General features: G+C 36.9%; 2 protein-coding genes across 7 annotated transcripts in view; one reads left to right on the forward strand and one right to left on the reverse strand.

The window, feature by feature from the left end:
* Positions 1–5,295, reverse strand: part of FLRT3 (fibronectin leucine rich transmembrane protein 3) — a 59,825-nt gene extending 54,530 nt beyond the window's left edge. For 4 of the 5 annotated variants that reach the window (XM_036322170.1, XM_036322171.1, XM_036322174.1 and 1 more), the window contains exon 1: positions 5,052–5,283. The gene's annotated coding sequence lies outside the window, so the exon portion shown is untranslated. Of the gene's footprint in view, positions 1–5,051 lie in introns of all 5 variants that reach the window. The other variant, XR_004969954.1, reaches the window with a different exon arrangement.
* Positions 1–16,207, forward strand: part of MACROD2 (mono-ADP ribosylhydrolase 2) — a 1,927,670-nt gene that overhangs the window by 296,102 nt on the left and 1,615,361 nt on the right. The window lies entirely within an intron of this gene.

Raw genomic sequence — 16,207 nt, forward strand, 5'->3', positions numbered from 1 at the left:
TGATTTTTATTTGACATCATTGCTCATTTAAAAAAATCTTAAACCAAGTATAGTTTTGAGATAGTTTTAGTTTATTTTAATTATTTGCTGCACATAATGATTTCTTAATGCTGATAATTTTTTAAAATATTAAATCTAAAAGTAGAATGGCATGTAGAACTCTTAAGCCAAGTTAAATGCATTATTATTTTGAGTAAAACCTTGAGATTGAGGAAAAACCACATGCTTAATCAAATTTATCTAAGTCTGTGAATATTTCTAGGTAAATTGGATTTCACACAATTGTAATCTAGAGTATTAGGAAAGCAGTTTACTTATGAAGGCTTAAATTGCTGCTAGCAAAGGCACAACAAAATTATCAACCTGCGAATGCTAAGTCTTTGTAAGGACATGGTATTTCAAATACACTACATATATGGTTAAACTGACAAACTGGAGAGCATCAGGTTAGTTGATAGTGACAGCAAAATGCTTTCTAAGCATCCTGTCTGGTAGTTAAATTTTCCACGATCATCAGATTTCAGGAAAGTTCCAATTCTTTTGTTGAATGCCAGGCAAGCAGAAGGACTTCTAACTCTCCTCATGAGGGTCATGAAGTCTGAAGGGTTTGCTGAGAGCCAGAGAAGCAAGTGTGCCTTTTCATACTTGGTTTTATCCAGACTGTTTTCTAGCCTGAAGAAATTTCTGTTTTACTTGTGCAGTATAGGGATAAACGTTCCTCATCAAAGGAGTTTTACTTTCTCCCTTTATGTTACTGACTCTTTCCCCCAACAGGTTTGTGATAAATGATATCTAATTCTGCCTCATTTATTTGGCTTGTGAAGTTAAATGTTGCATCCTTAAAACCAAAAGGCAAGCTGGGATGTTATCTTTCATCATAGTGAATGCTGCTCCCTTTTATGATATTAAAGCCGGACTCAATAAGTTGGAGAACCAAGACTTGTACGATTGAATAAGATATTAATTTAGAGAGTGGTAAAGGTGAGCAGTAGAGAGCTGGGGCAGAGGACGTGCTCTAAGTTTGCATTGACTTTGAGCAGCTATAATTAAAACTATGCTTGCTTTTGTTAAGCAAATATTTTCCCATTGCAAACTTGAAACTCTGTTTTCAGTGTTGTGAGTACAATTTGGTTGATGTGCTTAAAATTTTTAATATTCAAATTTCCATACACTAATACAACAACTATTTGGCTCTACTGTGTGCCAAACACTGTGCTGGCTGGTGAGAACATCCAAGATCATAAAACACCTTGTTTTCTCATGTCAGAGTAGCGTGTTACTGATTTAAACCAAAAGTAATAGGAAAAAAAAAAACACAACAAAACAAAACAGCAATGCATAAACTGATCAATCCACAGTCCAGTGGCACACTTTAAAAATGGTGTTTAACCAAATATGGTCTGTGGGTTTTCTTTTCAAAGTTGCCACGGTAACTTGTGCACATGGAAAGTGAAAGAATAAAGAACAAAAGCTGTCATTGTCAGTCAGTGTGAGAGCAATTTCTCCCTCATCTCATTTAAGCACAGTAATACCTGGAGCAAGCTTTTTATACACTCCTGACACCTGATTTGGGGGTTAGGAAGGAGATTATGCATATGCAAAACAAATGCAACTTTAGCTTCTGCTTAACTTATATTTCATTCATTTTTCTTTAAGATCTGTTTTCTCCTGTGGGTGTTCTTGTCAATAGACAAATCAAAGTCCTGAAACTCGCTCTTGGGTGCGATATAAACATGGTTTGCAAAACTGTGTTTTACTATGATGTTCTACCAAGTTTAGTGATGTTGATCTGCTTTCTGAAACTGAAAAATGCTTTCTGAAATGTATATTTCTATTTTGGTTCTTAAGAGAAAGAAGGGTTTTTGGTTTTTTTTGGTTTTTTGTTTTATTCCCCAGAAGGCATTTACAAACCATCTCTCTTTTGGAAGTTGGTTTGTTGACTTAGAAGTTTTTGAAATGGTAGAACGTTAGAAGGAGTTGAGAAACAGCCCTTTTTATGTTCTAAAGAGGAAATTGCAGTTTTGAGAATTAATATTGCTGAGAGATTTACTATAGAGTTTTTGCCCGCTGGGGGGTGGTACACGCTACCAGAACACTGCTTTCAGAAACCGCAAGTCAGATGTGGGCTGCTGCCGGCCAGTTTTTCTCTGGTTTAATTACAACAAAGCCTCCCGTTGAGAAGAACAGTGAAGGCCTCTGGGGCAAAAGGTGGGGGGCGGCGGGTGGGGGGTTTGAGAGGGAAAGAAGAATGAGGGGGGAAAAAGGAGGGAAGAAATTACAGCCTTTGAGAAATTTACTGCATTTTATTTCCCTCATTGACTTCATTTATGATGATCTTCCTTTGACTTTCAGCAATTATTTATAATGCTATTAAAATAAACTGGTTGAATAAAAGAATATTTGGGGGGCTTTATACAGAATTTTTAAGTTAGCTCTGGATCTTGCCATTAGTCACATTCTTTGTTTAGTAGCCCACCCACCTTTAAAAAGGGGAGGAAAGTTAAGATTAACCGAAATGGCAGTTTTAAACCAAATTTTTAAAAAATGACAACATTTAATATTTCGAACCACATTGGCATATTAAAAATAAAAAGCAGAAAGAATAAATATTTACATGTTATTAATACAAGGCAAGTTCTCTGCTACTGATTTTTGTAGGGTTTAAAATTATTGAAAATTATCAGAAAGAGGAGGCAGCCTTAGGTTGTGTGGCCAAGAAAAGCACAGACAAACCTCTCTGCAGTGCTCTTGCATGTTTCAAGCTGATAATTGTATTTTTCATCTGGAGACACTGAGCTTTCATTAGGGTCTTGTATCCCTAGGCGGGAGATGCTGAACATAATTGGAGTTTCTATTTGATTGGGCAATATAGTCTAGAGAAGAAACTGGGGTAAAGATAATTAATAGGTTGCTAACAAAGTCTGACAGCCACAAGATTTCAACCAAATTTATTTCACACCGCCTCATTTAGCTCTGAAAAAGTTTTGATAGAATTGGTGGTTCCTTAATTAACACTTGAAAGCAAAAGAAACATACCTTCTATTTTGCTGCCACATTCAGTTATGACAAAATTTCTTACAGTTTTTCTTCTTTCTGTAAAAACTTTATTTGCTGCCCAATTATGTATTTCACAAATGTTAATGTTTAGGAAGTATTTATTTAATTGGGCATTTTGAACCTAACCATAATTGATTTGAAAGGTGTGTGTGGGGGGGGGGGTGGGGGGGTGGGGGGGTGTAGAGGAGCAGAGAAATGAAAAAGCCCAATTAATACATGATGGTTAGTATTATACAGGAACACAGTATTTATGAAATCATTATGTTTATTCATTTAATAATATCTTTGCTGATCCTTCAGCTTGATATGTTTTGGAAGCTCTGTATTTAAAAATTTATGATGTGACTTTTTTACTTAAATAATTGCAATCACATTTTTTGTAACCTTGTTTTTCTATCTCAGGCTAATAAATGTATGTGTGTCTGTATGTGTGTATATGTTGTGTTGTACGCACACATATATTTGCAAGCTAAATGGCATAATCTTCTCATTTAATCTTATAAAAACCATGGTATATTAATATTGGTAGTAGTGATAATATTAATATTTTATTTTACTTTTAAAGGATTAATTTCTTTCTTTACTCATTTCAAGAGAGACAAGTATCAGTCATCTGTCACTTTGGGACAGCATTATAATCATATCTGAAAACAAACAAATTCATTCTTTATGTTTATGTTGGCCAGGATATTCTTATACAATTAGCAATAAAAGAAAGGCATTGCTACCACTGACTCACTTTTCTAGTGATTTTATTCATGTTGTTTCCTGCTAATGAAATAACATATGTGCATTTTAGAGCAGACAGGTTTATTAAGAAAATTTGAAATAGCTAATTTTTAAAGCCATGTGAGAATTTGGTTCTACAGTTGGCAAATATCAATGATTCATTTTCCTTTTACTGCTAAATAAATAAATAATTAAGAATACCCCCACTCCCCAATATTGAGAAAATACAGGCCTGTTGCACTCTTTACCTCAGTGCAACCATTTTGTTTCAGACCTAATTCACTGAAAAAAAAAATTTTTTTAAGAAGATACATTTAACTACTTTTTGAGAGCTTTGTTGTATCAAAGTATTTCTTTCAATATAAGCTTTTCCTATTATAAGTTGCAAATGAATGGATAGTCTACATACCCCATTTGATGAGGGCTCTACTCATTTTTCCCCCACCACCCCAAACTCGTTGCATACATCAGGCATAGCTTCCAGGCTCAGCTTTGTTAGTTTTTCTGAGTAGACTTTGCCAATTATCATGCTAGTCACATACTGCATTTGCCCAAGCGATGGATTTTGGCTTTGTGCAGGAGAGGAGATATGGTTTGGAAGAGAGTCTCCCTCTCCTCTGAGTTGAATTAACTAGTTGAGATTTGCAAGCCTGAAATGCCCGAAGTGGCTCTGGCAGGATAGCAGTGCCAGCTTTAAAATCTAGGTGTAGCTGTTAATCCTTACAGAGGCAAAGAAGTCGCCAGGAGTAGCTCAGCTCGCTGTGAGCAAGATGTATGCTTTTCATGTACTGCGTACTCATGGGCTGAGGGATTATTGATTTTCTTTCACAGTTGTAAAAACAGCAATTGGTGATCATGCCACACATATAGTACACACCAAGTTAGCAAGACCTTTCGCTTTCCTCTCTGTGAAAAAAAAAAATCTGCCTTGTATTCTTTGATATTTAACATTTAACTTTCTAATTTAATGTTCTCCATAAGACTCTTTAAATAGCAACTACAAGAGCCAGAAACATAGCTGTTTATTATTATCTTCTTATTTTATTTTATTTTTTAATGAAAGGAGGTTTTAAGTAACTTCTTGCATTTGGCTATCTAGTCAAATTTTTCCTTGCTGGCTGGCATGCACATATATTGCTGGATCTGGTGACAGAGTAAACATTTGGATTTGGATGCCTCGTGGTACCAAGTCATTTCTTTATAGAGAGTAAAAACCAAGCAAACTTTCTGGAACAAACATAAGTAAAAATATGGGAAACACTTACCAGGAAGACGAAGAAAAGCAATTCCATATATACTGCCGCTATAGCTGTATAATTCCACTGACTGGGAACTGGAGTGATAACCCTCCCCCTCTCCCGGGCTCCGCGTCCAGTCCACACAAAGCCCAGGGCAGATGCAGGCTGAGCTGTCCTGCTTCGGAGCACTCCTACACTGAGGAGTGAGCGAGGGAGAGCATTCCAGTTTACTGCTCACAGCCCACCTCCAAGTCTGAAGTTAAAGCTTCACCTCGCAGTGGTTGAAGAAGGGGGTGATGTCATAGGTGGGCAGGACTTAAGTCGAGCTCTTGCTCAGTGAGGTAACTGGATAATCAGGCAGATGGGCTTTGCAAACGCTAGAGGGAGTGAGAGAAGCCAAAATGAGCCCCTCGGCCTGCCAAGGCGAGGATGGCATTTGGTTTGGAGGCAGCCCTTTGGAACCTCAACATTTTCTAAAGTTGTACTACAACAAGGGAGTGGTAGCAAGCTTCTAAAAAGAATGCAAGCATGTTAGAAGCATATTTATAATATTACAATAGAAAAATGCTACTTTTAAAGCATCTGTATTAGATTAAATATTACATCATTTTATTTTCATTATTAACGAGTTATAATAATGTTATAATCATGAAGGCTAGTAATCCCAACTGTGAATATTTATTATACAAATAAATAGAAAGAAGATTCAGATAAATAACTGATTTATTTAAGGGAAGGAGATCATATTTTCAATTATGATTTTCATAGCCTGCTTTCTGCTATTTAATCAGTAATTGCTTTGGGCCCACATGTGTTTTACTTTTAAATGTTGCTGGGAAGAATTTTGCTTTTATGTTTACCTGGAAGGCAACTTTCTTAAACTAATATTATTTGTTTTATCCTTAGAGGTTCACAACATTCTTTTTTGCATTTTTTGTTTGTTTCTAGGAATGTTTTTTTTTTTTTTTTTCTGAAGGAAGACAGCTAATTGTCTTTTCCAGGAATATTTGATTATGGTCTCTTCATTAGCTTCATTTACTTTCTCTATAAGCTTTTTAAATAACCGTTTAACCTTCTAAGTTCCTCTCTAAGAATAGATGATACCAAAATAGAAGGCGAACCCTTGATAAGAGGTGTTATTGACCCCTATTGTTCTATGATTGTACTTTTTTGCGGGCCTCTGAGGACATACCAATTAAACCCAGGAGTTTTAGAATTCTAAAGTCTATGAAAAGTCAATTTCCTAGAAATTGTTAGGCAGGACAAGTTACACTGAGATGCAGCTGCTGAAATTTTGGAGGAAAGAGACGTGGGAATAACAATCTCTCAATAAAGGGTGGATATAACAAATACATGGATTAAATTATTTTATGAAAAAAATAATTTCTAGAAGCTATTTTCAGATGGGAGTTGGTTATATTTAAAAAGGACTTTTTGCCTGGCCAAATTCCTGTGGGCTTATATCCATATTTAAGCAGTTTTGTCTGCATTCAGGCAGATTTTGAACAGTAGAGAAAGAGAATTGGACAATTTTGGTTATAGGCATTGTAACTAAGGTACTGGCCTGGGAGTTAGTGCTGAAGTTTCCAGTCTCTAGGCTACCATTTGTTATCTGAGTTCTTATTATCTGCTTTGATCTTTGCTCTTATCACATGGCAAATAAAGGCAGCAGGAATTTACTGAACACCAAGTATGTATTGTTGCTTTTTTTTTTTTTTAAGATGTCAATGAAAATGTAGAAGAAGGTAAGATATTGTGAACACTGTGAGCTGTACTAGCGATACTGACGTTAGAGGCAAACTCAAAACAGCCCCCTCCCAACCCAATCCTAAAATATACACACTTTCACTGCCTCCATTTTTTTAAAAAACTCATTGCTATTTGAAATTCTGCCAGCTGGAGAAAACTTATAATATTATGTACCCCTTCTGAAACACTATGTACTGCCTCTGGAAAGATGAAGAGTTACCCTAAATTACTTCAGGTTGTTTTCCTCCTTTGTTACCGAAGGGAGATTAGCTACACTAAGGGGCTGGTTGTCCTGGTGGGAGGGGTAAGAAGGAAGGCAATTTTAGCATGAAGCTCTGTAGGCTGTGATAGGAGGGCAGGGACTAATTCTTATAGCAAGGAGCATTCAACTCAGAAAGGAGGAGCCAGAGTAGTCTCATGTTCAGGAGCGAAGGCTTCAGAGTCTACATATCCGGTTTCATCTTGGCTTTGCCACATGGCTGCAGATAAATTACTAAGTCTTTATGAGTTTATTAGGTCAGGGGTTGACTCATAGCAAGTACCCAGAAAACGGTAGCTGCCATTATTAAGATGAGGGCATCTGAGTGTCTGGAAAAAGGGCACAGTCAGAAGTGGTAGAAATGTGCACAAAGGGAGGAAGGAGAAGGCCCAGGACAGCTTGCTTCACACTCTTCACAATTTCCCTTTATTGTAGTCAGGAAATGGAGGAGGAGGTGGCCAACTAGGAGATTTTTCTTGTTGAATTTCTTTTCTGTTGTCCTCATGCATTTCATGACCTCATGTTCCCAGGGCTGAGAACTCAGTTGAGTTCTAGTAGACATTGGGAGTTGAAAAGGTATTTGTTGTTTTGCATTTTGTTTTGTTTTGGGAAGACATGAGATGTTCCTTGATGAACAGGGGAGATTGGATTTGGAAGCAGGTTTCCCAGGCTCTGCCATTTACTTGTGTTTCTAAGTGAAATCAACAACAACCAACCAAACCTCTTTTGCTATAAACAACACCTAGTGGAAAGTGACTACAATCCATAATTATTTCATGGAACAACTTCATCTAGGTTTTTCAACCTGTCTAGGCTTAAGCTACCTCATTTACTCATTCATTCATTCATTGTACACAGATTCATTGAACATCCCTACTAAAGAAGCTACTAGGACTAGGTGACCCTCAGTGCACCTCCAATATGGTATTTGTGATTTAATTTTAGAATTTATTAGAGTTTTTTTAAGTCCAGAAAGAAGCATTCTTGAGGATTTTTCTTCACCTCAACATTCTTCATGAGAATAAAGTCTTCAAAGTCTATGAAAAACAACAACAACAACAACAACAAAGAACAGCTCAGGCTTTTGGTATGTAAAATGCCTTGGACCATTTGGTTTCAAGTGATTGAACAGCCAAGCTTTATTGTCTAGTCAACAGTTGGACTCTATTTGTTCATCTAACTGAGAAATTCAAATGTAATGTCTGGTTCAGGTAAAGCTGGACACAGCGGCTTACAGAATGCAGTTTCTCTCTGCCTCTGAGTCTGCTGCTTTTTCTCAGTGTTGGCAGCCTCCTCAGATGTACAAAGGTCCCATGGCAGCTCCAGGCTCTCCTCTAAGGCTTCACACATTACATTCCCATGTTTCAGTGTTCGAGGGAAAGGCAGTCACCTCCTGCACAGAAGCTTGGGATTCACTCTATCTCATTTGTTTAAACTTGCTCATATGCTCATTCCAGATTCTATTACAGGAAGGTGGAAGGGAATGTTGATGAGCATATGCCTCCGTAAGAGCTGTAGGTGGGGTCAATCCCACTCAAACACATGGTTGAGAATGGGGAGAGGGTATGACCCCGAGGAAAATGGGGCACTGTTAGTTAGAGAAGGAGGGAATGGATGCTGGAGATTAATTTTCAGAGAATTTGGCATGCTGAAACTTGGGCATGTTTTATAAATTTGTAAAATTGAAGCTGTTCTTTTTTCTTTCTTTCTTTCTTCTTTTTTTTTTTAAGCCAGAGTTTCTGTTTAAATTGCCAAAACATCTTTAAAAGATTTTCTGTTTGTAGACCCTCTCAAGTCTAGCCCAGTTTTTTCTGTCAACAGGTAGTGATGCATGTCAGGGCACATCAGTACTACATCTTAACGTGAGCCGATGGGATGTTAATAAAATAGAGAGAGAGTGCACAGTCAGCTATCTGTGATTCTGTAAAGTCAGGCCAGATGCTTAATGTACCAGTTAGAAACTGTACCACATCTTTCTGAACAATTCCAAAGAGTATTGGAGAAACAATTAGATTTCTGCAGGTCACAGATGCCTTAGAATACTAAAAGGTTTGTAAAATGCTATATTAAGCTCTTCTGGTATTTGTTTTTTATCGGTCAACACTTAAAATATACCTAAAAACAACCACATTCCCCTTTTAAGTATATTTCCAAAACATAGAGCACTGGAGTGAGATCTGTCATTACAGGACTTGAAACAGAAATCAAAGCAAAATTAAAGCAGTTATTTCTCTGCCTGCCCGCCTGTCTGCTCACTTTCTGCTACACTGTTCTTTTCCCCAATACCCGTGTTTGGCTGTTAAGCTTCAGGCACTGGGAGAAGGGTGACTGAAACACACACACACACACACACACACACACACACACACACACACCAACAGCAACAACACCATTGAGAAAAAAAGCACTCCTTTAGCTTCCTGGGGGAAAAAAGGAGGAACTGTGGTTAGGACCTAGCCCAAAGTGATGGGGTGAGGCAGCTGGCTTGTACAGAACTGAAAGCCGGTCACCCCTCCTTTACTCTGTATCCAGGGCTTTCATGTCCGGCCATGCAGACATGTACTATACCACTCCAGCTGATAGAGGATGTGTCCTTGACCCCTCCTCACTCTCCAGCACCCTATCATCCTTTTCCTTTTGTTTTAAAATGCAAAAACAACACCAAAAAAGAGACTTTTAATATGGACCTTGGGGAAAATAAGGATGTCAAGCTAGCCAAGTGCATGAGGCCTCCCTCTGATACTTTTGTGCATGGCCCTGGGAAAAGCACGTCAAGCCTCTGAGCCTCCATTTCCTCATTTATGAAGATGGAGATCTGGGACGCACCTCTTTCTACTATGATGAGCTTCAATAAAGTGGTGCGTGTAAGAGTTCATTCCTAAATCTGAGAAAGCACTTAGCAAAACAGAGCTAAACCCCGGGCATGGTTGTTTTTTATCTTCACTGTGATGAGTGGGGCCAGGATCGGTTCAAAAGGCACAGTCCACCAACGTTAAGTTGAGCTGTATATTTTCACAGTTTATCTTTGGGAATGAAACAATTTGAGAAATGCTTCTGCTCACTGTCCTCTATGCTCAGACCTTGAGATAACAGTATCTAAGACTGGTTCTGAGGCGTAATTACCAATCAAAGGACAGAACCCTTATCCTTGGAGATGATCAGAATAAAGCATAGCTTGGGAGGGATGGCTAATAGGTACTAAGGACAGATCACTGTATGTCTGATTATTGACATGTGTATTTACTACATTCAAGTGGATTGCTGGAAGACATGTGATTCTTTCTATAGCTGTATATTGCTCTTAATCACCTCATTTTTTCACTTTTTGTAGAGTATTGGTGCTAATTTTAAGTACACAAAAGACTTTCTGAGAGGAAGGCTTCTTGAAATTGTCAAATTTCTCTTATTTCTGGGAACAACTCTGTAGTTCTCCTCGTGTTAAAAATGATCTCTTTTAGGGATTGGTTGCCATGTCCCTGCAGTCCAAATTACTTAGGTACATAAACATGTCTCATGCTGAAAGACACATATTTAAAGTAGACTCAAAGGCTGTTTAATATTATGTCTGTTTATAAATGACTACGGAAATTACCCCTCATTGGTATTATCTAGGAGAAGCAGATTTACTACGGTTAATACTTCTTTGCCCTGGGAGCTGGTATAAATTGATTATTTTAAAGATTTTTTAAGGGATAAAGTATTAGCAATCAATTAGATTTGGACTAAAGTGAATGTTCTATAATATCTATTCCAAATAAAAGTAAGTTAAAACTAAGTCACATTTACCATTGGATAATTTCCTGTAAAATATAAATCTATTTTTTCTGAGTATGATTTATGACACAGATGTTATATATTGATTAAAGTACATGTATAGTCCCCTCTGTTTCACTTCCTTCATACTCTGAGTGTTTAATAACCTTAAATTTGGGGAATTTAAAAGCATCTTATAATTCTTTCAGTAGTTAAGGCTTTATTCCTTTTGTTTGACATTTAAAATGTGCAAGTGTTACAAATATATAAACGCCTAGCTAGGGTTTCATCTATGTGTGTTTAAAAATCAAGATCTGGATTTGACAAATTTTTATTAAAAGAGCACAAATATTGCCAAAATGTATCCTTTAATGATCATTTATTCTTAATTTAAAAATGATGGTGAATTGTAAGTAATTTAAAAATATTAAATTATATTTGTAAAGTTAATCATTTTATTTAGGACAAAGCTGAGGAGCTTATGGTAGTTGTTTAATTCTCATGTTTACGTAGAAGCAATATGGAACTCTGAGTTGCTTCCCATGCAGTCCCTCTTTGTTTTCCTCAGTGGCCCAAGGAACAGATTTGTCACTCTGAAGTGTCTACGGGCAAGTCTGTGCTCCCCTTCTTCCCTGGGGCAAGTCAGAAGTAAGCTTAACAGATCATATCTTATTGACCAAGAGCAAAGCTCGTTCTCTGACTAGAGAAGAGGAAAAATATGAATGACAGACATTTGATGTTAAAAATGCTAATTGAACATTGGTTTTTAAATGCCTAAACTGTTTTGAAAGTAGGATTTACATCTTTTTAAAGCATTTACTTTAATTTTACGTTAGCATTTTAAGTGTGGTAAAAGTTAACAGTTTGAACTATACTTTATACCCTGTAATTCAGTAAAGTTATTAACATTGTCATTATTTCGGTTGTCATTGTTGATATTATTTGTTCTTTGCAAACAAATCTTTCTATCTTATATTTAGAAGAAGTTAGAGAAAAATATGTTGCATCTTCTGTGCTTCCAGAATACTTTTCTAACAGGATATAGAAATAGATTTTTGATAGAAAGTGGAAGTAGCTTTATTTTAGAAAGAAATATTATAAATGTAGAAATAAATGATTATAAATGTTAAGTATACAATACTTTTATATCATATTTATATCCTGTATTCTTGAAAAAACAAAAAATGTTTTTCTTTTCTTGACTAAATAATACAATATTACTATCTCCATTTAAAAAATAGTTGGTATCTAATAATTGTGTAGCAGGTGCCAGTCTAAGAACTTGTTCTGAGCACTCTGAAGTGATATCTGTATGTAGTTCTAAGAGAAGTAGGTGCTTTGTAGGCTCAAAAAGCTTACAATTTTTTAATGCGCTTTATCTAACTCACTAGTGTCCTCTCATTTTCTTTAGATTGGTTTTACTTCCAAGTCTCCGAATTAGCTGGTTGGAAGGAGCGGGTGGCGAGGTTGTCACAGGAAGGTCTTGGTTTGAGAATGTTCAGTAGACACTCAGAACAAAAGTGGTGAAAAAAGAGAAGGTAGCACATGCATTGTAACAAGGGCCTTGGAGTTTGTTGCCTAGTTTGCCCTGTCTTCCCACAGCTTTTCAAAAAATGCTTATAAGATGGCGAGGTGTGCTATATAAATAAGTCCTGTCATTATGACTCATTCTATGTTTTCCAAAAACTTCATAACCAACCTTATAAAGTTGCTGTATCTACTCACAAATAGATTTTGGGTGGGCCAAATCCATCTCATGAAGCTAGATATAGGTTCCTGAGCAATCCCAAAGAAAAGACAAAGAAACCTGTTCTCAGTCCGCGGGTGAGAAAGTCAGGAGGAATTTAACCAATGCACTCTGAGCTACAAAACTGGGTTTGAAATGAGACTGACAGAATTTAAGGAGGAAAATTTTTTGAAGTGCTATTAAGGAGAGAATCAAAGCTAATGAGACAAACAATAATACGTTAATTTGTGGGAAGAGAGTAAGTCAATTTTGAACTCCTTATCTGTTACTGTGGTGGTAAATGCATCTTAGGGAAGGACAGAGGAGATTGCTGAATTATAGAGGCCAATAAGGAAAACAGGCATATAAAGATTTGAGCAAAATAGTAGTATCAATATAATGAAACTAGTATTTCAATAATGGTGATTATATGAAAAAGAGTGATGGAAAGCTAAGTGTAGGCTAAAATAGTAAAATTTGATTGCAGAGAAGGGGAAAGGATATTTAAATATGGAGATATGTTACTACTTTGGGGTATTGAGGAATCTGACATGACTTTGCTCATTCCCTTCTTAGGCCCTTCCTGGGAAAAATAATAGATACTTTCCAAGAGCTGCCAGGTGTAGGCTTCTAGGCGAGTCCATGGAATTCCCAAGTTATTATCTATTCTGCATCTGGGAATGCAATCCCTTGACTGAGGAAGTGTCTCTATAAAAAGAAGATCATCTGCTTCAGGAGGGTGAAATCTGGTACTTGCCAAGAGAATTAGTATAACCTAACTAAACCACGACCATTAAAAAGGGGTGTATTTATGAGGCCACATGCCACAGTGAAGTCACCCACATTACCCCAGGAATGTGGAGCAGCTTTCAGAGGCTTCTGGTTTGTATCCTGATTAACAGGTAGTCTAATACTATAATGTCAGTGGAAGCAATGGTTCCATCCAAAATATGAAACCAAAACAAATATAGGTCTTACAACATGGAATAAAAATACCTGGCATTAAGGGTCCATTGTAATTTGTATTAAAAAGTACATGAAAGAAGATATTAAGAAAAAAGTTAAAACAGTTTAGGATGTAGCACCTACCATATAATATGCTAGAATCCTAACATGCGTTTCTGTTTACACTTTGCTCTTCTGAACTTCATTTATTCCTTTGACCTGTCCTTTATGAAAAATATCCTTCATTAGTAAACAAACAAATTTCTTTGTTCATCAATTAAAGGAAACCTCCAATTGTCGTATTGGCCTCAAGGCTTGATTTTAGTGAAATATATGCTAATTGTATTTTCCTCTCAATATTCCCCAAAGGTGATGTTTACAAACTTATCCTATATAATCAAAGTCTAATATACTAAGTGTCTGGCCAACCAGTTGGCCGTTCAACCAATCAAAGTGTAATATGCTAATGATATACTAAGGCCACTCAAACGCTTGCTATGACATGCACTGACCACCAGGGGGGCAGACATTTGACCAGTCAACCAGTCGCTATGACGTGCACTGACCACCAGGGGGGCAGACATTTGACCAGTCAACCAGTCGCTATGACGTGCACTGACCACTAGGGGGAAGATGCTCCGACCGTTAGGTTAACTTGCTGCTGGGGTCCGGCCAGTTGGGACTGAGCGAGATGAGCCAGACACACCCTGTAGCCTTCCCCCAGTCCCTCCCCAGCTGGCCAACCTCCTGCATCTCTGCCTCTCTCCCTGGCCCCAATAGTGCACCAGCGAGGTCCCTCAGCCTGGCCTGCACCCTCTCACAGTCCAGACCCCTTGGGGGATGTCGGGGAGCTGGTTTCGGCCTGATCCTCCAGGCCAGGCTGAGGGACCCCACTGGTGCATGAATTTGTGCACCAGACCTCTAGTTTTAAAATAAGTGAATACTATTTAAGAGATAAGACAGAGTGATTCAGGAGACTAAGCTTTTCAGAACCATCTATAAAAGTTTTTAATGATCAGAAATGAATTGATCACTTACTGTCTATTTCCATTAGACTTGTTGCAATCAACTGTTGCATTTTACTTTATAGTTTACCTACAGCCATTAAATGATACTGTTTAATAGTCTGTTTTTAAAAGATAGAAAATAATGATCATAATAAGATGAATATAAAAATACGAATTCCCAATACCCAGTGTCACTGGCTGTTACATATAGCCTTTCAATTTTATAACTTACTTGCTTTTTAACTTTTTTCTTTAAAAAAATTATGAACATGCATTATCAAATATACCTGGATAACACCACTTAAAATGGGAGCATACCATTTTAACATTGTTTGCATAGATAGTGATCATGTTACTAGCATGTCTTGCTGGACATTTGTGTTCTTTCTGATTTTTTAAAATTATAATGATTGTAATGAAAATGCTTCTAGCTAACTCTTTGTACTCAATCGAGTTTATTAAGGTAACTTCTTTGAGATAAAATTGATGGTTCATAAAACTGACTTTTATTTCTTAATCCTCACCCAAGAACATGTTTTTAATTGATTCAGAGAGAGTGGAAGGGGAGAGAGAAAGAGAGAGAAACATCTATCAGTTGCCTCCACATGTACCCAGACCAGGAATTGAATCTACAACATTTCAGTGCAAGGGGTGATGCTCCAACCCACTGACCCACACTGGCCAGGGCAGAGCTGACATTCTTTTAATGAATTTGCTGTAGTTACAAGATTGCTCTAAAAAAGGATGTATTCTCCCAATGCCAGCATTCTCAGAATCACAGGGTAGTATTAATTTTCAATTTAATAAGAGATAAATTGTATCATGATACATACGTGTGTGTGTGTGGGTATGTATATATATTTTTGGTAAAAATAGAAGGTGCACATTTTCTTTCTTTTGGGGCAAGAAGGCATTATCTTTTCCTTTTTTCTTTTTTTTCTTTTGGTAAACTTTGTCTATGTCATTATTTTTTTTGAGAAGTTAAACACAGGGACGTACAGAAAATAACACAACAATAAAGGGTACACTACCTAGAATCAATGAAGAATAACATTCAATTTAATTTATTTATTATTGCTTTAGATTCTTAATTAAAAATAGAATATCTATAATAATAAAAGCATAATATGCTAATTAGACCGGATGATCTTCTGGATGAAGCCAGCGCTGCAGCCGCAGGATCGAGGAAACCACTGTGGCTTCAAGGGAGGGATACAGGCAGCTGCCATGGCTGCAAAGGCCTACTCTTGCACAAATTTCTTGCATCGGGCCTCTAGTAAGAATATAATAAAATTGCTTAGCTTCTTCACTTATCCACTTACCTTTTTCCTTCCCCAGAGGCATCCACTGTCATAATTTATTGGTACATTTTTAATCCATTTATTTGTTTAATTAAAATTAAGATGAACTGTCAGCCATCAAAAACTTAAAGTCAGAGTGGCTTAAACAATATAGAAGTTGATTCCTGTGTAAAAGTCCAGATAGATAATCCAGGGTTGGCATGGCCCTTCACACGGTCAGTGACCTGGGCTTTTTCTAGCTTGTTGGTTTAGAGTGGGTGGACTTGATCTCATAATTCAAGGTTGTGGTATCCTCACTACCAGAAGGACAGAAAAAGGGATTACAAATACATTAGTGTTAATAATTACCTATCTGTTATAATTAAAAGTAATTATTACTTATTTTAATAATAATTAAATTATCTATTAATTAACTGCAAAAATGCATCCAGTTGTCCCTTGTA

This window comes from Myotis myotis, unplaced genomic scaffold, assembly GCF_014108235.1.
Source record: "Myotis myotis isolate mMyoMyo1 unplaced genomic scaffold, mMyoMyo1.p scaffold_m19_p_9, whole genome shotgun sequence".
Lineage (NCBI taxonomy): Eukaryota > Metazoa > Chordata > Mammalia > Chiroptera > Vespertilionidae > Myotis > Myotis myotis.